The following is a 27848-nucleotide window of genomic DNA, read 5'->3' as shown; positions in this document are numbered from 1 at the left end:
AGCTCTTCATCTTCATCTCATTGCAAGTGGGTGACAGAGGCTGAGGATATTAAAATGAACAAATACGCTCTATTCCTCAAAAAGCTACAGACTATATACTTTTATAAATACAAATGTATAAAATTAATTTATTACTTGGGCTGAGCTTTATAGAGTATAAACAGGAAATGGCTTTATTTTTCTCTCATTATTTCCTTCAATGTGCTTTATCTCTTTTCATTACCTTTCCTTGCAGTTTGATGACATCTTGAGCAGATTCCATAAGTGTTCAATCCTTTTAACCACTTTTTTACAACATAGAGTCCCTTCTGGGTTTAAAAAGCCAAATTCTGACTTTTTTAAAGCTTCAGGCTCATGTTTAATTTGAAGCTTCTTTCCTTCCTTCAGATTGCACCTTGAAGACCAGAGTGGGGTCCAGTATGGTCTCTCCTCGATCTTCCTTCACTTTCTCCCACTCCTGCTTCATATTCCTTTAAGTTCTGCCCTGTGGGGGATGGGAAGGGGTGTGAGGAAACAGACATTAGAAGAATAAAGGAAACAATGACTCACATGGCTAATGGCTTGTAATACAGGCGTCTGTGCTCCTGGCTCCGGCAGGTGTTCAGATACTATGGTAAGCTGTTCATAGGGTTTTACTGCACAGCACCTTACCCTCAACATGGGAATTTCTGCAGTGTAGTTTCCTGACACAGGTGGCACATTTTCTCACTGACCCTTTGGAACCTCCTTCTAGCCCCTGCCCCTCTGAGATCAATCCCAGGCACAGAGCCCTCTTGGGTAGGATCCCATTAAGTTGTCTTAAACTCAGCCATTCTCTACCCATTAAGCCATGCACTGGGTCCAGAGGAAATTCACATCTATTCTTCAAGCCCAACACTGCTCTCCGGCTACTGCTGCTCCTCCCTGCCATCCTGGACTGCTCTGGCAGTCCTATGCTGCCAAAGTCTTGCCAGTGGGAAGCAGGCTCCAATCTCTCTGTCCACATATACCCCCAAACTCAAGCTCTCCCATAATCACTCACTGCTTGCTTCACTGGAATCCTGAGCTGCCATGAGGCCTGTGATTCATGGCACAGTAAACATTCCTCTGGAAACTGGGCCTCCAGCCTCCCTTTCTTGCAGCCACCCCCAGAATCTGCAAAAGACGCTCTTCAAGCTTCTTCCTCAGCTTTTTGGTTGAGAAAGGCCAAGTACTTTCAATTCCTTCCTGAGCCTCCTCTCACATTTCTAGTGTCTTTCACACAGCCTGGAGGATGTAGTGGTCTTCAGCTTCTCTTTCTTTAGAAAGTGTGAAGACTCTGTTGCCCTCAGTTTTGGCCCAGATTCTAGGACAATTTCATTAAATACAAATGATTTTGAACCATGTTGGTAATTGTTGAGATGGAGCCATGCCACTGAACAGATTCAGAAGGAGAAAGATCAGGAATACCTTAGGCAGCCAGGCATGGCGGGGACCGGGCTCTAGGAGAACAAATGGAGGTCCATCAGGAAGGGGAGTGACGGGGAACACTGGGCAGAGACATGAGAACATGCTTGATGACAAAAAAAGGCTTGATGAACTCAAAGCACAGCACAGTGGCTGGTCATCTGCAGGAAGAGGGGAGTCAGGACTGCAGAGGTAGCTTGGAAGCAGAACAAGGAAGTGGGGACTCCCGCTGAAGAGCTTCTCGGAGGGGAAAGGGGTGAAGTCATTTTCTAGTCAGAAGGGGTGAAGGGACACAATCAGGACCAACAATTAGAAGGCACTGGATCCTCCAGGTGATCTCATTTATCTTCAAAATGTTACCCTCTTACATATTCCTTAGGTTATTCAGTTGTCTTTTGTTCCCAAATCTCTTTGCCTTCCATATTCCCTTCTAGAAGATTAACAGCCACTGGTAAATGGATGACAAAGGATTTATTTGGTAGTGGTGGAACAGGGTCATATGGCCACAGTCTATTTTTAGCCACCTCAGTAAGACTGAATGAAGTAAGATGTATGAAAATGTTCTATAACATTCTAACCTTAGAAAACATAGGGAACGCTTATTGTTAAGCAGTTAATGTTTGTGAAAGTCATTTGGCAATTAATTATGAATTACCTGTGACATTTCTTCTCTAGTTTTCTGGAATTGTTATTTAAGTCTATAAATCCACTTGCCTCATCCCTCAGGGCTCTATTTCTCTGTTTCCAAGGTGACAGCTAGCTAGCAGGTGGATTAACCCATGCTAATCTGTTAGTTGCTACCAAAGGAGGCAACACTGAGTGACGGCATGCATTTTAAGCCTTGTAATGTTCAGATTTCTTTTTAAATAAAAAAAAATTATCTCAGATCCAAAATATTGACCTAGATAATAATTGATTATAGTATTAATTATATAGGTATGTAGACCATTTGGGTGTGTCAGATTTGTACCATTACTTTGTATACTTACCTTCATATTGAATAAGATTGAGCCTTCATCCTCTCATCAGGCTCACAGGAATATTAATCTAATTATTTTATGGTTCCCCGAATATCAACTGACACATCCACTAAAGGTTGTCCAAAGGTCTTGGGAGGGGTGTCTGGGGCAGTGCCAAAGCATGTAGGCCATTGGCCCTTTAATTATCAGCAAGACATCCTTATCCTCGTTTCAGAGCAACTTAAAGTCTGCTGTTCTGATCCCTTTAGGACATGCTTGAGGCCCAGGAATTGCATTCTAAAAATCTCTAGGATCCAGTTTCCTAAGGTGAACTAAGCAGCACTTTATCCATCTCCCAAGCTTGTCCAGAGAGGGAGTAGGACGTGGAGGCACCCTCAGATATTCTTCTCCTTTGAAACCTGGGTAAATCTGCCATCCCTTTCTCTACTTATTCTCTTACTAGCAATAATCATTGCCTTTTTTTCTCTCTTTTTGGTGTACTTAGCATGTCTCCTCCATCAGCAAAGCATTCACAAAAAGCCCTGTGTGATATGTTCCTCCAGTAGTTTTGGTTGTGAACCTGCAAATTCTCCTGATGTGACAGAACATGGGTAACTGACTACCTACTGGAATGAAAGAGGGGAGTGATGCAGATCCCAAACGCAATCTAACATCTCAATCATTTCTCCTTTTCCCATATATAGACATAAAAGTGGATATAACTTTTCAAATGACTCTAAATCTTAACAGAATAAACATAATCATTATTTTTTAAACACAAATATACAACCCAATAACATTTATATTAACAATATTACTCACATGTAATGATGATATTTGTGAAGGAAAATCATTGTTCCTTAAATCAATGTAGCTCTGATTATTATTGCATGGGCCTTTTGAGGTAAGCATGAGTGTACTATTATGAATTGTGTGACGATGACTTGACTTTCCCAGTTTTTCTGCTTCAGCTACTTAGACCTTTTTTTATTTTTATATGATCACCTATGATGCAGTTTAGACTTTACATTGTGCCAAAGTCATTATTTTTGCAAAAAACATACTGTACTTTATTTAAATTATTCTGGGACAATTAAGGTAGTAATAATTGGTATAGGCTCTATCACCAACACAAACATAGGCATGGATATGGAAATTGTGGCTATTGTTTGAATTAAGATAAGACCATATACACTTATCATTTCTGTAGTACCATTGAAATGCAAATGGAAAACTAAGAATTTTGGGGGTTGAATGTTTGGAACCTCAGACGTGTATTTTTGGAACTCCAGGACCCATGGAAGCCAGTTTGGAAACACTGCTGCAGTTGCTTGAGTATGAGCTCTGGAGTCAGATGGAGCTGAATTTGAACTCCACCTCAGTTTCCACATTTGTAGCATAAATATGGTAATATTACCTTCAGTATTAGTTTCCTAGTGCTTCTATAAGAAATTACTACAAACTGGGTGGCTTAGATCAAGAAACAATTATTACCTCACAGTTCCAGAGGCTAAAAGTCTAAAAATTAGGAGTTGGTAGGGCCATGCTCTCTCTGAAGTCACTGGGAAAGGATCTGCTTAGGTGTCTTCTAGCTTCTGGTAGCCTCAGGCATTCCTTGGCTTGCAGATGCATCACTCTGATCCTCTGTCTTCACCTGGTGGTCTTCCTGTGTCTTCACATTATCTTTGCTCTGTGTGTGTCTGTCTCTGTGTCAAATTTCCCCTTTTAATAAGGACACCAGTTATATTGGATTAGAGCCCTCACTAATGACTTCATTTTAACTTGATTACCTTTATAAAGACTCTTATTTCCTAATAAGGCCAGATTCTGGGATACTAGGGGTTAGGACTTCAAAACATCTTTCTTGAGAGGAGGCACACTTCAATCCATAACACCTTTCTTTGGTGTTCTGAGCAATAGAGATAATGGATCAAAATTGCCAGGCTCATTTTAAATGCTCAATAAGGAGTCATCAGTATGTTCATAACAGGATGGTTCATTGCCCCTTTCAGATACGTATGTCATGGTCACATTTACATTTAGCATTCCAACTGTAGTTCAGAATTTCTGGCATTGCAATGTGTCAATGAGAGAAAGGCTCTTTGCTAGAGACTAAGTTTCACTAAAATGTTTACGTACGCTCAAGGCTAAGGCTGTCAGATTTCTTTGTTTACTGCGTTAGTTTTCAAAAATCATTTTGGACCAGACTCTGAGTCTTTTGATCACATTTACTGCTTTATCTTCTTTGTCTAACAGCTGCTTAGTGCATACTCAGCCCCTCAGTCCTTCCAAGTTTAGGTTGAGTTTCTTTTGCTTGAAGGAAGCAGGCTGCTATATGTTTTTTCTTTGTCTTTACTTTTTTTTCAGTTGAATTTTGGGGCTGAGCCTGACTCTCCAACAATGAAGAAAATTAATGCCAAGCTAGAGGCAGTGATAATGAGGAACATCTCAGAAAGAGGACTTTGAAGGGAAGGGGATGTGTGTGATATGCTGTCACGGGCATGGCTGACTGCATCAAAAGACCTTAAAAGTCTCTGCATTCCAATACTGAGTTATCATATTCTGTGCAGATTAGATTGCCAAAGAGAATCTGAACAGTGACTTTTGCCTCATGGACATAAAAGAATTTTTTTTTTTTTTTTTTTTTTTTTTTTTTTTTTTAGTCTCATGCCCATTACAGCAAGGAATGGAACCTGGCTCATCAGGCTGGCTGAGGCTTTTTCTGTGGTGGAGGGAGAGCGGGAGACCATCTTTATAGAGTCCTCTATCAGGTAGATACACATTTGACACAAGAATGCTGAGTTTTCAGGTTTTCTCCAAGGGCAGTCATATATCTTGGGAACCCAGAGCCAAATTATATTTGACATTTCGTTTAAAGCCTGAGACATCTTGATGTTAAACCAGAGTCTAAGAGTGCTAAAGCAGGAGTCCATTCAATTTGACAGAGCGGATGTTTCTATTCCTATCTCACCTGCATGGGTAATAGACAAGTCCTGATACTTCCTTATTTCATCCAGATGAAAATCACTGAGTTAGCTCCCCGCCGCAATGATACTAGCTCAAAGTTATTTTCTCTTCACATCCCTGTGCAATGTGAAAAGAGTGTATCTGGAGTCATTTGGAAGTTGAATGGTGGCTGGTATTATTTATGCCATGGGTAACAAAGTTATATTTACTTGGTTTACATTCCAGATTGAAGAGGTATGGGAAGCTTGTGTGTGGGTGGAAGATACATAAGCACAACACCCATCAAGTGACATATCCTTCAGATGTAGTGGGTGGGGCTGGGGGCTTGGAAAACTGCCTTTAACTCAGGTTGCTGCAATTTCCATCTCCTCCCTTTTCATGAGAATTTTGTATTTGTCCATGAGGATTTAGGAAGGAGGACCGGGAGGAGAAAAAGAGGCAAAAGGAAGGCTAGTTTAGTCCAGTATTTTCCAGAGAGTGTGCAAATAAATATCATCTAAAAATAAGAAAAAAATTATGTTGTGTTAGCATAATGGTATATATATATAATTCATAAAGAAAGAAACGTACATATGTTGAGAGACAATGCTCAATTTGTATTTATTTTCTTTTTCTATTTAGGAGATTACATGATTTAAAATGTCTGGAGATAACCAGTCAATGGCTTTTACTGGTTAGTATGTTTAATTAGTCCCTTAGGAAGTTACAAAAACAGTGAGTCCACCTTATAGTCAGTAATTATTTTATGAATTCTTAGTATGTAAATAGTTCTGTGCTAAACTTTGCAATAGAAGCAAAGAAGTGTAAATGATGGCCCTTGTCTTCAAAGCACTCCCATAATGGGGAAGAATAAGAAGACTGTTGAATTCCAAGTTAGTTGCTGTGGGCTGGGATCATGCATCCATATTTTCATGCCAAGTTGAGCTGTGTTGAGCTTCACCAAGTAGCTTGGGATACTTAGTGAAGGGATGAAGAACAATCAGTGGAGTAAAGGAATAAAGGACTGAGTGAAAAAAAGCAATGAAAAAGTGCTTTGGCAGACTAAAGCTGAGGGAGGACTCACAATGGATTGTGCTGCAGTGGTCACAGAGGACTCAAAAGAAAGAAGAAAAACCTGCAAACTGTGAGTTCCTACTTTATTTGCAAACTTCTGCAAGTGCAGCCAGTTTCTTTTTAGGGGTCCCAAATAGGTCCTCTGGCCAAAAAAGGCCCCTCCAAGGATAAGACAGATGGATTGATCCCCCAGACACTATCTATTAGCATACCTCCCTGCTCCAAAATATATGTTTTTGCCTGATTGTCATCTCCCTTTTAAAAATATCACCATAATATCACAACCAAATGTTATAGTGTTGGTGGAAGTGCCTTAGAAAATTTTAGAAAAATGAAAAAAAAAGCATATTCTCATCATCCAGAAGCCACCACTGTTAGCACCTTGTTGAATATCCACCTTAGCATATTTACAACGTTTTACATCAAAGTGAGAACATACTATACACACTATTTCATATCCTGCTTCTTTTTCCAGTAATGATGGCTACCTCTCCATTTTATTTTATTGTAAACTCATCAAATATTCTCCCAGATGACATTCACATGACCTGTGCAGTTGGTTTCTGCTGTATCAATCTAGGACCACCCTGAGCCAGGTTGTATTGTCACTTAAGCAGTGACATGTTGCAGCTGACTTGTACCTCGCACAAGACTCAGTTGTTAAGCTTTCAGGGATTTTACAAGTGGGTTGATGTCACATTGGTAGCTTGCAAGTGCCATGGTGGAAGTATTTACAATATGGAAATCAGCAAATATTGCAAATCAAATCCTCCTCATCACTCCAAATTGGCTGTGAAACATTACTAACACACCTTTGCCCCTATATGCCACTAGTCGCTTTTAATCCATAAGAGCAGAAGAGCATCCCCTTGCTTCTTTGCTCGTTTAGTTTTTGTTTTGTTTTGTTCTTGTTTTCGTTTTTGTTTTTGAGATGGAGTCTTGCTCTGTTGCCCAGGCTGGGGTGCAGTGGTACAATCTCGGCTCACTGCAACCTCTGCCTCCCAGGTTCAAGTGATTCTCATGCCTTACCCTCCAGAGTAGCTGGGACTACAAGCATGCAACACCAGGCCCAGCTAAGTTTTTTCTATTTTTAGTAGAGACAGAGTTTTGCCATGTTGGCCAGGCTGGTCTCAAATTCCTGGCAATAAGTGATCCACCTACCTTGGCCTCCCAAACTGCTAGGACTATAGATGTGAGCCACAGTGCCCAGCCTCATTTTTTTCTTTTATGGCACTGACTTGTTAATGAGAATAGGTCAGTTGTCCTATGTAATGTACTATGTTCTGTATCTGTCTGGCTTGTGGTGTGATTTAGCTCATATGTTTCTTACATTTTACATGTGTCCCATAACCTAGAAATTACGTCAAAAGGCTTATTGCATTCAAATGAAACATTTCTGGCTGATTTTCATTGATTTTAGATATATAGGATTGTAGTACACTGGAAGACATATAATATTTCATTGACCCATCGTTAATGACACTAACACTGACCTTGGATTACTGTAATGACAATTCACTCCTCCATGGTAGCATAACACTTTTCTTTTGGGACCAGACAGTAATCTGTGTAGTATTAATTTGCACTATATCAAAGTATTACTGTGCAAACCACTCACCTAGTGGTTGTGACACCAATTGATAATCCTTGCCTGAAGCAGTTAATTTAATTAGGGTTTCTCAAATGCTTTAAAATCCCACCACTCTTTCTTCATTTATCAGCCAGGATTTCTATGTAGAAAACGTTTCTTCACCAGTTGGGCAATTTTGTTACCCTAAAACCCAGTTACTAGCAGAAAGGCAGAAAAAAGAAAGATCGGTTCTTTCACTTTATTTTCCAGTTTTGAAAGAGTTGTTTTAATACCTACCTCAAATAGTGACAAAGGAGATTTCTATGACTTTCTTTTTGAAATATCATTATGGACTCATTGACTTTTCATTGATTCAATCTGTTTCAATCCACTAAACTCATTATTCTTTTTGAGGTTCAGATTGTCACAACTTTGACCTGTGGACGGCTCCACACTGGCTCCTGGTCTGTTTGTCACAGCCCCACTTGTCTGCAGGCGTCCTTGCTCTCCGGTGCAAGAAGTCCTAAGCTCACACTGCTCTTCTTCTGCCCCAGACTTGAAATCAACCATTTCTCTGAGGAGCCTTGTTTTTTTGGTTGGTTTGGATGGTTGGTTGGTTGGTTTTTGTTTTGTTTTGTTTGTCTGTTTGTTTGTTTCCCCCATGAGGAATGGTAATCTGGCCATACCTGGATATGAAGAATATTAATTGCTATTGAGGTTACATTGCTTCAAGGACCTTTCAGGGTCTTTAAATATATATTTGAAAAATCACGAAGTCATATTTATAATTTAAATAAAATATTAACATTTGAGTGTTTTCACTTTTAAAAATTTTATATTTCTATCATTTTATGCACTGAAAGTTTTGATACCTAATATCATTAAAATAATTATTTGTTTTCATATTTATTATGAAAAATATTTTGAAAATATCAATATTAATTTTACAAAAAGCAGTACAGTTACTGAGGCAGTTTAATTTTTTGTTTATGGTTCTTTTTGCCTTAGAATATCTCATACCACATACTGACAATCAAATTACTGCACTTTTTAGTTATTTGAATGATATAATTTTGCTGTTACCAATTTTGATATACAGTTAGGTTCTTTTAGTTCAATTTGTTTTCAGCTTGGGAAGTTATCTTCCTAATATAATTTTCTCGAAAAAGTTAATATATTTGCATAATTAAAAGGTCAAAACAATACAAAATGCATGCACATAAATATTTTGCTTTCATTATTTCCCCCTTGCCAATTTGAGGAATAATTTAATAATTACTTTCTTGTTTATCATTCTAGTCTTTTGTTTATATAAATAGAGTTTTTCATATCCTATGTATACTATTTTGTGTCTTGCTGTTGGTTATTCTATGATAGTTATTGTGAGTTTGCTATGTCATTACATAAATATTATTCTCACTTTAAAAATCTTTGCAAATATTCTTTATTGAGGGTGCACCATAACTATTTAACCTGTCTTATCTTGCTGCATACTTAGATTCTTCCCAGTATTCCCTTATTACAGTGAGCAATCGTGTATAAATGCCATTTCATCCTTATGCAGCTGTATATGTGGTATAGGGTCCTGGAAGTGGAACTGCAGGGTGAAAAAAAAATCCACTTGTCATTTTGTTAGGTATTGCTAAATTCTCTTCCTCAGAAGTGGTATCATTGTACAACCTCACCAGCGATATAAAACCATGCACTGCAGTATCTATACTCTAAAACTTTACAGAATGTGTTGTGAATTTTTAGGTAAAAAAAATAGTGTCTTGTTAGAGCTTTCATTTGCATTTCTTTTAGTGTATGTGTGATATTGAAAGTCTCCTCCTATTTTTAAAGGAAACTTGTAATTTGTTGTTGTTGTCTGTTGCCTATTCTCTGTTGGATGGTTAGTCTCTCTCCTCTAGATTTCTAGGAACTTTGTGTCATTATCTTAGATCTTTGTCTGCAATGTAGGCTGCATTTTTTTTCTGTCTGTCATTTCTCTTGGCTGTCAGTGATGCTTTTTACCAAACAAAAGTTTTTATTTTTATGTGTTCACATTTGTCATTCTTTTCTCTTGTGGCATCTGGGTTTTCAGTTATAGTTAGAAAAACCTTCTCTTCTCTAAAGTTTTACAGGCATTTGCTTTTTTTCCTGGTATTTACATAATTTCATTTCATTTGCATTTAGATATTTGATTCATTTAGCTTGTTACTTTCCATCTGTTTTCAAAGCCCTTGACACTTCCCTCTCACACCATTGATATTTTTCACTGATTTTTATGGTACCCTAAGTTATGCCTCACTCTCTTATACTTTAGTTTCTCTATACCTCTGCTCACACAGTTCTTCTCCTCTAGTACACCCCTTTTCTCTGTGCCTTTTGAAATCCTACTTTTTCTTGGCTCTAAGCAAGTCATGTCTTCATTGATGATGTCATTGACTGCTATAGCCAATGTTTGCCTCTGTATCCTCTGAAGTTTCTGTAACAGTTACCCACTGGCATCAGTGGCATGATGGAAGATTTACTGCTTTGTATTTTTAATTGATGCCTATATGAGATACCTTACAATTAAATGGTAAGCCACTTGAAATCAGGAATCATATTTTATTTTTCTATGCACCCCCTTCACCTCCTGAAAAGCCACCTGCCTCAGTGTCCTATCCAAGACCTCTGGCCATTTGAAACATCTCATTCCAAAAAAGCAAAGGCATTCTCTCTCAGGCCTTTCTAGTTGGCTGAGAAGCTAACTGTCACTCCTACTTTGTGTAGAGAAAAATTTTATTAAATAAATATTTGGTACCATTTATTAGTGTGAACAGAAAAGGATATAAACATAATACGTGAAAATCACAATCAGTAGTTCTGATTTCCCCATGAAGGCCATTGCTGCTGGACAAACCATGGGACCAAGATCTATCCTCTGAGACAGGAAAACACAAGGCCCAGACCAGATTTTCTGCTGATTGGGCAACTCCAGAATGTACTTCCTCAAAAAAAATGACACCGTACAAAGGTATTCATTTTTACTCTATTTAGAGCCCATCACTGTCTAGTACCTCGGACAGCAACCCAAGCAGGGAAGCAGTCAGCCGTTTATTGGCTGTGGTTGGTAGACTTGGGTCTATCACAGGTAGAGAGAGAGTAAAAGTAGAAGGGGAGTTGGGAAAGCAAAAACCCACCCTATTACTTGGGAGAAATCACAACAGAGCCAGAGACAAGGAAAAGGGGAAAAGACCAGATTGATGCCAGGTGGTAAGAAGGGCATGTTTGGGGCTGGATAATGTTTCCTCAGCTTACACTAGATAGCTGCCTTCCTTCTTAGAGGCTACAATTTTCTTCAATAACTGACTCTTCCTTACTCAGTATGACAAGGTGCAGACCTGTCTGTGCTGTAGTGAGCCTGCAAATATGAGAAAGGCCAGCCTTCCTTAGACAATTTCAGGGACTTCTCCAAAGGGGTCTGATGACCCGGGAGGGGCTGATGAGTCTAGGCTTTGTATCCTGTATAGAAGGAGGCTGATGATTGCTGTTGCTGAAGTTGTTGCTTATGACTGGGTCCTGAAGTTTTGTTCTTAAATGGTGAAAATTTGCTCTTACATGGTGGAAGAATACAAAGTTCATAGCTGTTTTTATTTATAACTTCATTCGTTCATTTATTCAATATACACTATAGACTGTCTACTACTTTCTAGCAACTTAGGCTCTGAATATGTAAAGCAAAAGAAGATAGAATCTTTTTTCAAGGATTGTTTGTATAGAGCAGTGGTCCCCCAGTTGTTATTTTTTTTTAAATCTCAAGCATGAGCACTAAACACTTTCCAATACATATCCTAATTATTCTCAACAAGTTCTTGCTGTTTTCCAGGCTGGTCTTGAACTCCTGGGTTCATGAAATCCTTCCACCTCAAGCTTTCAAGTAGCTGATATTACAAGCACATGCCACTGCATCCAGCTCTTCTTAGTTATTTACAACAACATATTTTACTATCCTAATATTAATGTTATAAAACTTACACAAAAGCAAACATTACAAAGGGGTTATAAAGATACAAATCGAGTTTTAATATCTTTCTCTCTTAGAATGATTTTGTGAAAATTACTAAATACAATACAAATGCAATATGGACTATTAAAACCTGTTGCACATGTAAGCATGAATTAGGCCAGTTAAAACAGAATTTGTCAAGGGTCTCGTTACTTGTTTAACCCTATCTAGGCACCAGAAAATCATGCTTCCAATGTCACCATGGGCTTGTCTAGCTCAACTAAACCAAAGGGACCTTTTCTTTTTGATAATAAGACTTATGAAGACAATAAAATATTCTTTGGGAGAGAAAGGAGTGATAAATATGCAACATATACCACCTAGTTAAAGGCAAAAAGTCCTGAAACTGGACCCCAGTTCATTCACCATAAAGAACTGGTGCTAACTGAAGTGATGTGGCTAAGGGGCCAGTTTGGATCCAGACTTTATTTTCTTCTGGTTGCTCCACAGCGTTCTTTTCTCTAAAGTTGGATGCTAACACATCTTACTTTTGGGTAATGGCACTATTACTAAGGTATAGTCTATGCTTAAACATTTACTGAAAATAAAGGAGTTATATATGTAACTTCTATTAGCTGTTATTTGTGAAAGTGTTTCTGCCACTCCAGTGATCTCTGAGCATAGCTGCCTCTAGCTATGGAAAACTGCAACATTTTGTGACCTGCATCTTCTTGGTGAAGTAATTTCTATATGAATTGTGGTGTTTGAGGGTTCAGGTGGTGTGATCAACTCCATTTTGTACAAAGACTTACTTCCTTCTTGAAGTCCTCGTTGAAAATGAGTTCCCTCATTGTGCAAAACATAAGCAAAGTGAGATTCCCTGTAAACATTTAAAAAATTCATTAGTTTTTAAATTAAATTGATACATAATAGATGTACATATTTATTTTCAGGGTCCTCTAGAAATTATTAAATATCTCTATGGGAACAGTGAATTAGGACACTACATTCATCACACATGTTCAATATTTTGTAGGTAACAATAAGATAATAGTTACCAGTGCTGAATATGACATGTAAACTATTTTTAACTTCAGGCTTACTACCCTAAGTTCAAAGGAAATTTAAATGAAATATTTTTCAAGCGTTCCATAGGAAACTTGTTTTAGAAGATGCTTGCAAATCATTTACAAATATTTAAAAAATATCTCACTCCAATTCCCAGCATTTTACTTTGCGATATCAATATACTTAGCAAAACTCCCCTCACAGACAACTTAGAAAAAGACTCAGCCTGAGTCAGAATTATTCAGGTTTCAAATGGTACAGTTCAAATTACTGAAGCCTTAGTTCACTTTAAGACTGGTTTAAGGTTAAGTTAAACCAAGGGGAAGTCATGCTTGGTGGTGAGACCCTTCTGTGGGCAAAAGATAGCCTCTGATGGAGAGTGTTGGCAGGTGCTCTGTTCTCTCTTTATGGGCCTACTTAGCCCCAGCCACATTGTAAACAAAACAATTGATTTCCTTACCTCTGGGGTGGAAAGCCTCAGTTGTCTCCAAGCTACAAAACTACACAGAAGATAAAAGTGACTGCAATTATGTCATTGTTTTAAACAACAGACCAACTGACAGATCCTTAACACAACTTCTGGGATTACTGAAAACGAATTTGGAAACTTAACGTTTTATTAGGAAGCATTTGGTCATCCATATGGTATTAAACAGCAGAGAAGCAGTGCCTTCATTGAGATGATCATCATGACTCATTCTTTGCAGCAGTGTCCAAGAATACTTATTGGTTATTAATTGAGTATTGTGTGATGCATATACATGTCCTGAACACTCTGCACCTGCATCTTCCCTTATAGTCCTTTAACATTTGCACCTTATGTTTGAGTGATTATTTTATCAATGTCTATATTCCCTCAGGCTACCCTGAATGAAGAGACTACTTCTGATTTATACCCAGGCTCTGTACAAGGAGTGGCAAGTAGTAGTGCTAAATGCATATTTTTAGAAGGAAGGAAGGAAGGAGGGAGGGAGAAGGAAGGAAGGAAGGAAGGAAGGAAGGAAGGAAGGAAGGAAGGAAGGAAGGAAGGAAGGAGAGAGGGAGGGAGGGAGGAAGGAAGATAGATGAGATAGAAATGAGAGACAGAGAGAGAGAGAGAGAGAGAGAGAGAGAGAGAGAGAGAGACAGATGGGATTTGGAAATAGCCTAAATATTCTGATGTTTCATTGTTTATCTGATTATTTTCTCACCATATATAGGTAGTAGTCATCTGGCTTCATACTTCCTTGGGAGGGATAGCAGGGCCAGACCTGCCAAATGTTTAATTGCAGCTCATTGTAAAAAGAATTAACACTCCAGTAAAAATGGACCCACAAGCAAGCTGCTCAGATCTTTGTAGATCCTGAATTTCAGACCTGTGAGGAACTTGGATGCTTATCACCTCATTTTGGCCTTGAGGATATTGAAGCTCATAAAGGCTAGGTAACTGGCTGAAGATCACACAGTTGGTGGCAGAACAGTGTCACCTCTATTTCATGCTGCTACTTGGGTAGACTGCAGACAAAACATGTACCAAACTTTAATTTCTATTGCTGTCAGTGCTGCGGGGATGCCAGAGTTCTTGCTTCACAACGAGTGTTCAGAAGCAGAATAACTGAGGAACATCACAGCAGGCTCTGGGAGGAATTTGTGGTCAGTCATATGAAATTTGAGTGTCTGGCTGAAACTGACTCTAGTCAATCACTAGCTGTTTCTCTGGCTACTGAGGAGGTAGTGGATTTTTTGGGTATTGCTTTAGTTGCTATTACGGGGTGATAGTTTGAACAAATACACCTTTTTTTTTTTTTTTAATTTCAAACCTCTATTTCTGGTAAAGTTAAATTCAGCACTTAATTTGTAGTATTCAGCACCAGGGAAAGATTAGTAACTTCTCCCTTCAAACTCAGATGTGGTTCCCAGCCCTGGTATTTAATATACTGCAGGCCATGTAGGCCATTCATCTTGATTATGAAATTATTAAAAAGATTCCGATATTATCTACTTATCAAAGGTCTCTGGAATACATACCACACCCCTCTGATTAAGGGTGATTAGAGAAATACCTGAGATCAAGCTATTTTCACATTTCCTTCTCTATTGATTGTCCAAAAGGTGATTATTGTGGCTGCTCAGCAGGCTGTTCTCATTAGGGCTCCATTGATCGTGAGCTGGTTATGGTTCCAAATGCCAGGCTAAGTGTGTTGCTTTGAACTTGTAGTGTGAGGCACCCAGATAAGAAAAAAGAAAAATTAAGGCCAGCATGTTATTCTCCAAGTTCTGGTTAAATTGTTCCACCTTCATACAGCTTCCCCAGATCCCTGCCCAAAAGAAACAACACTAATTAGTCTTTTCAGCTATGCAGTCTTTGGAAGCAATACTCTTGATCTATTGAAGGCTGCATTATTAAAATTATCTGCTGTGTCTGTCCTTAATAAGGTCAAAGAAGGAATCTATGAAAGCTGATTCATCAGAAAGACCCTAGGGATACACATCATTGAGAAAGCCAATTTTATTTTCCCTACTGCAAGACAAAACTGAATTGCAACTTTCCTTGCTTATCAGGAAGGCAAAGCTCAGAGAATCCACTATTAATTTGGAGAAACACCTAATCAGGACATCTGGCCTTCTTTGTGGAGGATTCCTCATGACCAGGCTGCAGGTGTAGGATGCAGTGGTGAGGGAGGGTTTTAACTGTCTAAGTGAATGATAATTCCTCTCAGGAGATGCTTGTCGGAATAGATTCCCCTCCATGATCTCAGCCTACATTTCTTTAATAGTTATTAATGCCACTGTATCAGCAATCCTCTTCTCCTGCCATGATAAAATCTCCCCAAAGAGAATTGCTATTGTGTACATTTAGCAGGATTTAGGAAGACAAGATGCAAGGGAAGAAAATTGATTTTTCCCTCTTTCAGTAGAAGGCAATGATGGGGACATCAGTGTGTCGTGTATCACACAATCTGTAAATTACTTAGAATTGCACGGGATGTTCTCCATAATACCCTCAAATGTAAAGTCTCCCAGCTTGACCTATTTGGCTTAATTTGTGCTTTCTGCAAAAGAGTTTATTTTTTCTTTCTAGTGAAAAATTGTAGTTCTGGAATTCTGGGGGCAGCCAGCATAAGAAAATAAAATCGTGTTTGGCCTTGTATTGCACAAAACATGTAGTAAGTCACCTGTGAATATTTGCTGAATTGTGGATACGATGACAAGATAAAAAGCTGCAATTTCCCATGAGTTCATTTCAATACAGTTCCCATTTACAAAAAGCAATTAGAGCTTTGTCTTCAACATAATATATTTATTAAATAAATGTAACTGTGTAATCATGGAATCTAAGCACAGGAGGATTTCCAAGCTCCACTTCACATCAAAGGCAGGCATCATACAGCCTCTAGGTCTTGGGTTATGTCAGGGTTTTCTGCTTTCCACTTACAGACTTGAAGTTGTCTTTCTTACAAGACATGAAACATGTTGGTCCCACCTCTAGCCAAGTAAAAACAGGTATGTGAATGAAATGAGTGTCAAAACAGGTTCTTTTTCAAAGCCTTGGAAATACTGGATTTCTCTTGGCTATGAATGTAGTGGGAGTCTTGATGACTTTGTCATATTAGAGAGCTTTTTATTCTGCATACTAAAAACATGTATCTAGCAATTTCTAGAGGGTTCCAGATCTTTTCTTGGGGTTAAAGGAATGAAGAGGACTAAACAATGGCCTCTATCCAATCAATGCAACTGACTAGATTAGCTAAATGTTACGGGGCATGGTGGTATAAAACATTTCCCAGAAGAGGGAAGATTTTGTTCACCACATAGGCAGTCATGGGGTAGGTGTTCTACAACTAGTTGGATGTGTCAAGGCACAGTATCCTACAAAAACATAGTCTGTTTTGAAAAATTCAGTCTGCCTGAAGATGGGTGGCTGGAGAAAATCTTGAGAAGTTGGGAGGTACCAGGTCACCCAATACCTGGTTAACCAACCAGGAGAGATTGAATGACTACCTGTATAGCCAGCAGGAAAATTTAATGTGGGATACAACATCAGCTTTGCTCTTTAGGAAGTTTGTAGTCATTCATAAATCCAAAGGAAAAAGCAAAAATTCAGACCATGTTATGCCTTACATGTAAAATATCCTGCTATCCAGCCCTGGGCATGGCATTATTCCAGTAAAGCCTAATGTATATTCTTCCTAACTATTTCAATAAAAAATGTGGAGGATACAACCAAGTTGAAAGATCACTTATTTGAATTTTACCTTTTAGTGCCAAGATTGCAGGGAAAAATATCATTTTTGAGCCTCTCGGAAGGTTGGCTGATCTGCAGATGGGATAAAATATCCTGCATGTACTCTTCATTTGATTTGTAATTTACATAGTATCTCTTTGTTCAGCAAGGAACACCCTGCACGACTTCCTGACACTGACCTGGATTTTACTTATGGCTGCCCTAAATTGTGTTATCATGGTGTACCAGTTGTTCAGTATTCAGCCTTGCTCCTCTGTAACTTAATATTATGATTTATTTCCGACTTGGCTTTTCTTTATTGAATGCTGACTTTTTCTAAGAGGTTCATGTGGAAATGTGCTACATGAAAAAAAAAAAAAAGCACAGTTTGGCCTCAGGGCAAATACATGAATACTGACCCAGGGACATGAATACAGGGCAGAAGAGAGAGTGGCACTGGCAACAAAATTAACTCATTCCTTTGCCTTTTGTGTGTTCCTAAGTGTGTGGAATGACTCAAATTTTAGCACAGAAAGTAAAGTTAGAAAGCAACCGCCGTTTGCCAGCAACCCATTCTTTAATTCTTAAGGATCAAAAATTTGCTTGAAAACTGACATTTTCATTTTCTCCTGGCCCAGTGAACAAAGTTTTAAGGTATGTGGTTGCTCTGATACCACCTAAGAAGCAAATATTTCTTGTAGTCTACTTCTAGATGTGAATGAGCTCCAAGTAAATGACTCAGAGATGGAGTAAATGTCCCTTGAAATACACCTAAACTTAATAATTAGGAGAAGAGTGCTTGAATAAACACATTTAGAGTGTTATTGAGCATATACAAGCTTAGACGGTCCATATTTCCAAAAGACAGTGAGTCTATAGCACATACTTCGGAGATGAGAAAATTATGCCATAAATAAAACTGGCAGTGGAGGCATTTGTTTTATCATTCAGTTAAGTAGGAGGAATTCTTTCATACCTAGAGGGACTTAGGTAAAACTAATGAACAGACATACTTAACAACAAGAACAACAAAAAAACAATAAAGCATTACCATTCAAGAGTGTGAAATCACTTCTCTGAGAGTCTTTTTGGATTGAATACTTTTTTTTAACTGATAATGTCAAACTAAGACTTTACCTAAACACAGATAACTAGGTGGCTCTTAGCATACCTTTCAGGCTTATGGTCTCTAATTATTCCACTCACATCCCCCTATACATTTTCAAATTACCTCTTTCAGTGTCTCCAGTGTTTAAACATGAACTGCATAGAGTGTTGCGTGGTAGTATTAAATAAAATTTAGCCTAAAGCTGTTTCCTTACATATTATAAGTTCTGTCCAAAGATTTCTCCGTGCATAGTGTACATGTAATTGGATGTGTAAACAGACTATAACCTACTCTGATGTCAATCACTGAGTTTTGGCCAATCAAAGGTGGCCAACTGCTCAAACCACATTCAAATATGGCAAATGCTGAGCTGTAACCAATCCCGTTGTTTATGTACCTCATTTCTGTTTTCTCTGTCACTTTTCTTTCTCTTTCCATAAATCTTCTTCAACCACCTGGCAGTGCCAGAGTTTCTCTGAACCTGTTCTGGCTTTGGGGATGCCTGATTCACAAATCATTCTTTGCTCAGTTAAACTCTGTTAAATTTAATTTGTCTAAGGTTTTCCTTTTAACAGTAGAGATAGGAGTACAACACACTTTGAAGTGTACAGGAGTGAGTTCAGATCCTAGCTCTGTTATTGGCTTCATTTCTCATCTTGAGCAAGGTACTTAGTTTCTCTGAGCCTTAGTTTCTGCACTTGTAAATGTGGAGAAGTAAAACACCAGACTTGTGAGGCTGCTCTGCTCTCTGAATGAGGTATCTGGAAAATGCTCGGCCAGTGTTGTAACTCAATCTTCTTACCCAACAGTGAGCCCCTTGGGCACCCAGACCCAGACTTGCCCTTCTAGTCTCACCTCTTGCACTCTCTGGTACATCTCACGTAGGCTCTGTTGCCTGTTGTGTTTTCCAGTCCACAAATACCCTTGGCATGCTCTCATGTGTGTACTTGCTCCATATTATTCTAATGTGAGTATGTGAAACTTCTAATGACAGTGCAGTCTTTCTAGGCAATCTCTGAAGGAGAAATATTACTAGTCCGTGGTGAATATAAAAATAGGCTTATAGGGAAAAAAAGTGTGAAGATGTAATTCTGCATTTCCTTGGGACATACATAAATAGCAATTAGTCATTTTTTACTTAAAAAAAAAGAAATCTACAGAAAGAAAATTTAGCTGTCTTTCTGTTGCTAACCATCCAGGAGGCTGAAGCTCGTTGGTGATAGGTTAGTGCTGCTCATTTTCGTGGCTTTCCCAGAAGCCATTCTGGAAAAGGCAGAAGTCTTCCCCTCCCATTATGCTGAGTCAGACATAGCATCTACATGACTCGTCACCAAGTGGTTCTCCAGAATTCACCTTGCTTGCTTTTCCCCAATCCAGATAAACCCCGGAACTGGTAGCCCACCCAACTCATTCTTGCACACTGCCCTTCCTCTTTGGAGGCACCCACCATGCCTCTCTGATGCTGCCCCTCAGAGTCACATAGGAGTCTCCTGTACCTACCTTGTCTATGGCTACCCAACTCCATATAATTTCTGAAGCTGTTATAACACCCAGATGGTCTATAATGTAATCTGTGTTTAAATAATCCTCAGGTCAAAACATCTTTCCAAAATTTAAATTGTCACTTCCCTGGGTTATGTTAGTCTTTTCCATGTTCCAATGGCTCTCTGAGCTCCTGGGGAGGGGAAGTCACTCCTGGAGTTTTCTCTCCATCATTCGTAGTGTGAATCTCACCTTGGGCTGGGAGGAATTTGTGATGGGCATACAAGTGAGAAAAAGGGTGCAAAGCGGTGAGATGGTGTGTTAGTCAGGGTTCTCTAGACGGACAGAATTAATAGGATAGATGTATATACAAAGGGCAGTGCATTAAGGAGTATTAACTCACAAGATCACAAGGTAAGGTTGCACAATAGGCCATCTGCAACCTAAGGAGCAAGGAAGCCAGCCAAGTTCCAAAACTGAAGGACCGAGTCCAATGTTTGAGGGCAGGAAGCATCCAGCATGGGGGAAAGATGTAGGTTTGGAGGCTAAGCCAGTCTAATCTTTTTTTTTTTTTTTTTTTTTTTTTTTTTTTTTTTGAGATAGAGTCACCCAGGCTGGAGTGCAGTGGCACAATCTTGGCTCACTGCAACCTCTGCCTCCGCCTCTCAGTACCTGAGATTACAGGTGCATGCCAACACAGCTAATTCTTGTCATTTTACAGGATTTCACTAGGTTAGCCAGGTAGATACAGGATTTCACTAGGTTAGCCAGGTTGGTCTGGAACAAACTCCTGACCTCAAATGATCCACCCACCTCAGCCTCCCAAAGTTCTGTGATTACAGGTGTGAGCCACTCTGCCCGGCCAAGCCTAATCTTTCTCCCTTCTTCTGCTTGCTTTTATTCTAGTTACACTGGCAGCTGGTTAGATGGTGCCCACCCAGACTGAAGGTAGATCTGCCTTTCCCAGTCCACTGACTCAAATGTTAATCTCCTTTGGCAACACCCTCATAGACATACCCAGGATCAATACTTTGCACCCTTCAATCCAATCAAGTTGACATTCAATATTAACCATCACAGATGGCTAATAAGGGAGATATTCATGAAGGGTCTGAGAAGGAGATTTGGAAGAGACATGGACACAAAGGAAGGAGGAAAGAAAAGGGGAGGTGAGACAGGAACCAAACCAAACACCCTGTATTGCACAATTGAGCCTGGAGTTGGCCTGCTCGCCACAGAGCAGCCACAGGTTTTCAGGATGCTTTAGTGATAGCAGCCATCAGTACCTCTCATTAGGAACAAAAGCCCTGATTGGTAATAGTATATTCTACTTATTTAGAGAATAAAAGTTCCCTGTTAGAACCAGCCTTCTCAGAATGGCATTCAGGTTTTCAGAAAAGCACAGCAGCAGCGTATTTCTTATCTGCCTTGAAGGTTATAATAAATCCCTCCTTCCATTAATTCATAAATCCTTTAGCCACATGCCATTTTGGAGCCATATGCTTTCTTTCCTCCCTCTAACCCTCGGAAAGATCTTTCATATCCAATCTCTGTAGATAATCTGAATGTGAAATCGGCTATGGTTATCTTATCCCTCTAATCAGAAGGTCAGCAGTTACCTGCAGCTTTTCCATCTGTCCTCCAGCTGAATGCTGCCGTTTAGTAAATCAAAAATTGGTTACAAATTAGCAAAGCTGACTGGCTCAATGAGATCTAGCCTGGAGTTCTTGCTGGAAGGGGAGAGGTTTAAATATGGTTTGAAGGGAGATTTGAGGTGAACTCTATTTGTCAAAGCTGTGGAGTAGCAGCATAAAGATGAGAGATGTTCTCCTGGGTAAAAATGTTAAATCACATGGGAAATTGGAATCTTTCACATGGTGATTACTGAATTTTGAGCACCGCTCTGAGTGGATTAAGTATATATATGTGTGTGTGTGTGTGTGTGTGTGTGTGTGTGTGTGTGTGTATATTTTTGATACAACAAGGTAGCTGGAAATAATTGTTGTCAAATTGATTCAGCCCTGAAATCAATTGAGAAATCTCCCACAGGTGTCCAACACTCTGCAGGTATTAGCATGATACAGGATAAGTCTCAAAGTACAAAGAAACACACATGTGAAACAATTTGCAAACAATGAAGTGCTAACCTGTGTGATGTGAATTACAGATGCATTAGGACACCAGATGAGGAAGACAGTGGCAGCTGAAGACATTTCAGGAATGTTTCATTGATAACCTAAGTCTTGTTCTGGGCCATAAAGAAAAAGGGAGGGTGTGGTTTCTATACCAGAGATAAGAAAGGAGAAAATTGGACGCAGAAGAAACAATAACTAATCAGAGTGAACAAGGAAGAGCGAGTAAATCTTTCCAGCTGGAGTTGAAGGTAAGTGCTGGAAAACGGTGAGAGAGGATGTGTAGGTTAGGGGGACACTTAAAGATGGGCCAAGACATTTGGAGTTGATATTTGATATGGTTTGACTGTGCCCCCACCCAAATCTAATCTTAAATGGTAATCCCGATAATCCCCACGTGTCGAGGGAGGAACACGTTGGGAAGTGATTGGATCATGGGGGCAGTTTTCCCCATGCTATTCTCGTGATAGTGAGTGAGTTCTCACGAGATCTCATGGTTTTACAAGCGTCTGGTATTTCCCCTGCTTGCACTTCTGTCTTCTGCCTCCTGGTGAAAAAGGTGCCTGCCTCTCCTTCTGCCGCGATTATAAGTTTCCTGAGGCTTCCCCAGCCATGCATAACTGTGAGTCAGTTAAACCTCCTTTGTGTATAAATTATCCTGTCTCAGATAGTATCCTTATAGCAATGTGAGAATGGACTAATATAATATTTTAGATCAAAAGGACTCACTGATGTTTCTCAAAAATATTATAAGAGAAAAATATAGTTGATGGTTTAGTGTCCATCTACCTGGCCCCTGGGGTTGAATCTGGGAAGCAAGGCCAGGAAGGGTTAGCATAAGAATCTAGGCATGATTTAATGGGACTGGCCTGTGATAGTGAGGTGGAAAGAATAGGCAATGTGACGTGAAAAATATAAATGAAAACCAACAGGACACCATCACAACAGAAAGACGACTTTCCAACCTGCAGGGGAAAAAAAGGTTATGCCTCTGGCCATCAGGAGCATTCACTTGTAATGTCTCCATTTCAGCCAAACTGCTGTGCACACATGTGAAGCCCGGGCCCCCTTTAACAGCAAGGGGTCTCTTGTTCCCCTCCTTGTGCAGGTGGGTTCAGTTAGTCAAATCGAGGTGTTGATGTAGCCTGGGGCTGCCACTCTCTGTGGAGTCGGATGGGCCTGACGGGTAGACAGGTGCTGGTGGTGATATAGGAGCCTCAGTGGTCTGAGATTTAACAGTCCTGACCTCGTGTTTTCGACTCTGGGGCTCCCTGGCCACTTGCACCAGGTTTAAGGCACAAATTTGAATGGTATGTGCTGAGAGCCAGGTGTAAAAGTTCTAGCAGTGATGAGCTTGAGTGTGAACCTAGCTGACCACCTAGCATTTGCATCTCAGAATAGCCAAGGGTTTCCTACCATTTTACTGTACATAGTAACTCTTATTGAAGGTCTGAATGGGGCACTGAATTTTTTTCTTTTAGAATTTTCTGTATTTTATGTCAGAAATGATATGCTAAACTATACTTTATAAATCTAGGTAATAATAAACATCTCTGAACATATTCATGAATATGAAATAAGCAGTAGAATCATATTGGGGCCTGAGCCTGTTCAGTCTTGGGGTTGCCAAGATGTGTGGGAGGGGAGATGTGGGAAGAGGCAGGGCAGGTGGTAGTCAGGGATGCGAGGTCAGGAATTCTAAGCTGGAGAGTGGGAAGGCAGCTTCGGGGAATGCCAAGTCAAGAGGAAGAGAGTTTCTTTGCCTGCAGCTGTAGGTCTGGAGCTACCTTTTATGGCAGCATTCGCTCATTTAGGAAAGAGAAGTGAGGGGCCAGCAAGAGCCCCTTTGGAGCCAAGATTGGGCCCCTGCCATTGATGAGTTTTCTGAGCTAGTGACAGAGGCAGTTCTTCTTCCTCAATGTGGCCTGGGGTTTCTGAGGCTGTCAGAAAGAAACTGAATTCTTAAATCCCCAGGGCCATCACTGTCTTATTTGGTCCCTGCAGCAGGGGCTGAAGGCTCTGAAATGGGGCATGTAACTAGGACTTCTATTCCCCTTAGCAGTCATTTTCACACTTGGCAAAAAATGATGTATTTTCTCAGGCGGGTATGTGGCTGCCTGTAGCAGCCTTCAGCTAAATGAAAGCATTTTCTTAGTCTCTGGGGAACCAGATGCTGACAGATGGACTTCCAGGATTTAAAATTTCCTAGGTTTGTTATTTGAACCTAACAAAAGAGAAAAATCCATCCTAGATACAATTAGAGCATTTTTTTCTTTGTCTTACCATCCCACCCCCGGTGAAAATAGAGAAAGAAATGTGAAGGACATACTTTTAGTGCTGTTATTGGTCATTTTAAGCTCAGTGAGGGTGAGATGGTATCTGATAACAAATAAGTTTGTGTGTTCTTTCAGCTCTCTGAAAAAGCTACAATGTCATGAGTATACTCTGAGCAAGAGGGAAATTCTCTATGTTCAAATAAAGTAAAGGATAGTTTTACTGTGACACATCATGCAGTAAGGCTTTTGTGCAGGCTAGAAGCTCCCAGAGGAAAGCAGTTTCTGAGCAACTACCATTGACTGGGAAGGGCACTTTGACCCTGAGGGGTACAGCAGAAGGGAGTACACATTTTCATTATACAGCTTCATAAACGGGGTGTCTTTCCTATAGGTATGTGGTAATCAATTGTGAGCTGTGTCCTCCCGGTCTTGTTACTGATAAAAACTGGTATATTTTTGAAATTGTTTTTTGGTAACTGGTATATTTTTGAAATATTTTGTTGACTTATATTTGCCTACGGCAAAATTTGCTAATTTTACAAGCGCCAGTCGATGAGTTTTGACAAATGTGTGCAATCTTGTAATCTCTACCCTAACCAAGATTTAGAATATTTCCATCACCCTAAAATGTTCCCCTTTGCCCTTTTATAGTCAATCTCCTCCATTCCCTCTACTCTGTGGCAACCAGTGTTCTGATTTCTATCACCATAGTTTTGTCTTTGTTTCTCCTTCACTGTATTTCTGAACTTACGTTCTAGGTAATTACCACACTGTTTCTATAACTATGCTGATATTATTCCATTTTTGCCAAGTCTTTGACTTTAGAACCATTAAGTCTCTTTAAAGTAAATTGTAGGTTTCCACTTTGATCCATAACTTGTGATCCATACATTATTGTAGTTTAATTCTCATTTCCCCCCACCTCCCCAGTTTCTTAGTTGGGGGTACCCCTTTGTCACCTTTATTTATACTTCAAAAGTTGTGAAAGGATATCATACATATGCTGGGAGGCAGGGTGGGGTCAAGACGAGGGGCAAACCAGGAAGAGGCTGAGTGGAGAAGTAACTCTGGCCTCACAAGAGGGGCGAGCATCATTGATGGAACAGATCCTGGAGGAAGGAAGATGGAATATGCTATTGGTCTGTTGGCAATTGGTGGGTGGGTAAGGGAGGCGATAAAGACACATCTTCTTCCTAGACAGCAACTTACAATAGATAGATATTGTCTACAGGTTAACCTGAAGGTGAAGAAAATGCCGGCAAGTCGTGTGATGACAATGACTAGAATGGATAGTTAGGGATGCTAAGGAGTGTGCTGAAGGTTTACAGATACTGGAGAAAACGTAGCACAGCAATGGCTTAGTTTAAATAAATAAATTGCTAAGGAGTATAGAAGATCAGTCAGAGTGGTGGAAGAAGCTATAGGGAAAGGAACAGGCCTTCTGAAAGGTCAGAAGGCTCTGCACAGCTTCAGGGGAGAATAAGCTGAAGGCAGCTGCTCTCTGACCTTGAGGCAGAGGTTGAGGAATAGGCACAAGGGAGTGTAGTGGAATTTATCTTAAATAGGCTTGTTTACTTACGTTGTCCGGAAACTGACCTTTGATCATCTGCATGCCTGACTGCTCCTTGAAAGGGGGAACAATAATGTTAATTACCCACAGATTGTGTTTGCTCCAGGCTTTCAACATTATGCCTGTACTGAATAAAAGCAAGCAGCTCCAGCTTTTTGGGACTGCTCACTCTTCTGCCACTAGTGCCAGGCACTCCCCTAGCTGCTCTTACACTGCATACCTCTGAGTACTCCTTTCACCCCTCACTTGGCCAGGGTCTATGGGACAGACCCAGCAAAGGGGCATTCAGGGGCCAGTTGCTCTTTTAGGTACCACTTGGGTACCATTTTCTGTGGGTGCTTCTTTGGTCGGGCGGATCCTTAATCCTGTTCAAATAAATTTTTTATTAAAAATTTTTTCATACTTAAAGTTTCCAGAATATTACACTGTACTCCCATATTCCTTCACTGAAATGCAATGCATTGTTAATGTCTTGCCACATTTGCTTTATCTCTTTCTCTGTTACATAAAACATCCACAATATTTATTCTCATAATTATTATAATCTTCATGATTATTATATTATTATCATCTTGCTTTACCATTTGAGAGTAATTTGCAGAGGTCACAACTCTTCATCCCTTCAGCATACAATTCATAAGAAAACAAACCTTTCTTTCTTTTCTTTTTTTTTACATAACCACCCAATAAAATTCATCAAATTTAAAAAATTTACATTGATATAATGGTACTACCTAACATATAGTTCATATTCAGTTTTGTTCAATTAAAGGGGCTTGCATTTTAAATGATTTTCTTGGAGACCAAAATAGACTAATCACTCAAGAAATCATGCTTTTGTGACCAAGAAACAGGAAAAAATGCTCACATCACCAATCAGAAAAATACAAATCAAAACTAAAGTGAAATATCATCCCACACTAGTCAGAATGCTGTCATTAAACAAGCCCAGATGCAGTGACTCACATCTGTAATCCCAGCACTTTGGGAGGCCCAGGTGGGTGGATCACTTGAGGTCAGAAGTTCTAAACCAGCCTGGCCAACATGGTAAAACCTCATCTCTGCAAAAACTACACAAATTAGCTGGGCGTGGTGGTGCATGCCTGTAATCCCAGGTACTTGGGAGGCTGAGGCAGGAGAAACACTTGAACCTGGGAGGCAGAGGTTGCAGTGAGCCAAGATCATACCATTGCACTCCATTCCAGGCAACAGAGCAAGACTCTATCTCAAAATAAATAAATAAATACAAATAAAATAAATAAAATGGAAAGTAAAAAAACAACAGATGTTGGCGAGGCTGTGGAGAAATGGGAATGCTTATATGCTGTTGGTGGGAATGAAACTAGTTCAGTCACCATGGAATAGAACTATCATTCCAGGCAGCAATCCCAGTACTGGGTACATACCCAAAGGAAAATAATTCATTCTATGAAAAAGATACATGCATTTGTATGTTCATTGCAGCATTATCCACAATAGCAAAGACATGGAATCAACCTAGGTGCCCACCAACAAGCGATTGGATAAAGAAAATGTGGAACATATTCACCATGGAATATTCTGTAGATTCAAAAAGGAACAAAATCATGTAATATGCAGCAACATGGAAAGAGCTGGAGGTCATTATCCAAAGTAAACTAATACAGAAACAGAAAACCAAATACCATGTGTTTTCACTTATAAGCAGTACCTAAATACTGAATACACATGAACATAAAGATGGGAACATTAAACACTCGGGACCATTCGAAGTTGGGGGAAGAGACAGAGGCATGCGCTAAAGAACTATCTTTTGGGTTCTGGGCTTACTGCCTGGGTAACTGGATTACTGGGACTCCAAACCTTAGCATCACACAATTTTCCCCATGTAACCTGCGTGTGTACCTGTTAATCTATAATAAAAGTTGAAGTTAACTTAAAGAATAAAAACACAAAAGAAATCAATATATTTGTAACTATTTGTAATAAACAGTTCATTGCTCTATTAAAAATGATGCTTTTGGGGAGTAATAATTGATGCGGGTTGCTATTTGAGAGCAGAGGGGTAGCCATTGCCCACAT

At 39.6% G+C, this 27848-nt stretch overlaps 1 protein-coding gene and 1 long non-coding RNA gene across 8 annotated transcripts in view; one reads left to right on the top strand and one right to left on the bottom strand.

Moving 5' to 3' along the window:
- PIK3C3 (phosphatidylinositol 3-kinase catalytic subunit type 3) overlaps positions 1-27848 on the top strand; it is a 578331-nt gene that overhangs the window by 214421 nt on the left and 336062 nt on the right. The window contains exons 29-30 of one of the 7 annotated variants that reach the window (XR_007721192.1): positions 5048-5155; positions 5577-12717. The exons of 5 other annotated variants lie outside the window; for them this stretch is intronic. The gene's annotated coding sequence lies outside the window, so the exon portion shown is untranslated. Of the gene's footprint in view, positions 1-5047; positions 12718-27848 lie in introns of those variants that run through there. One more of the 7 variants, XR_007721191.1, reaches the window with a different exon arrangement.
- LOC126941254 (uncharacterized) lies at positions 455-13519 on the bottom strand. Its single transcript, XR_007721203.1, has 3 exons — positions 13476-13519; positions 12760-12827; positions 455-484 (listed from the first exon to the last, which is right to left on the bottom strand). It is a non-coding gene; the product is annotated as an uncharacterized LOC126941254 (long non-coding RNA).

Source organism: Macaca thibetana, chromosome 18 (assembly GCF_024542745.1).
Source record: "Macaca thibetana thibetana isolate TM-01 chromosome 18, ASM2454274v1, whole genome shotgun sequence".
NCBI classification, from domain to species: domain Eukaryota; kingdom Metazoa; phylum Chordata; class Mammalia; order Primates; family Cercopithecidae; genus Macaca; species Macaca thibetana.
The sequence above is the reverse complement of the archived record's forward strand: the minus strand, read 5'-3'. Positions and strand labels throughout refer to the sequence as shown.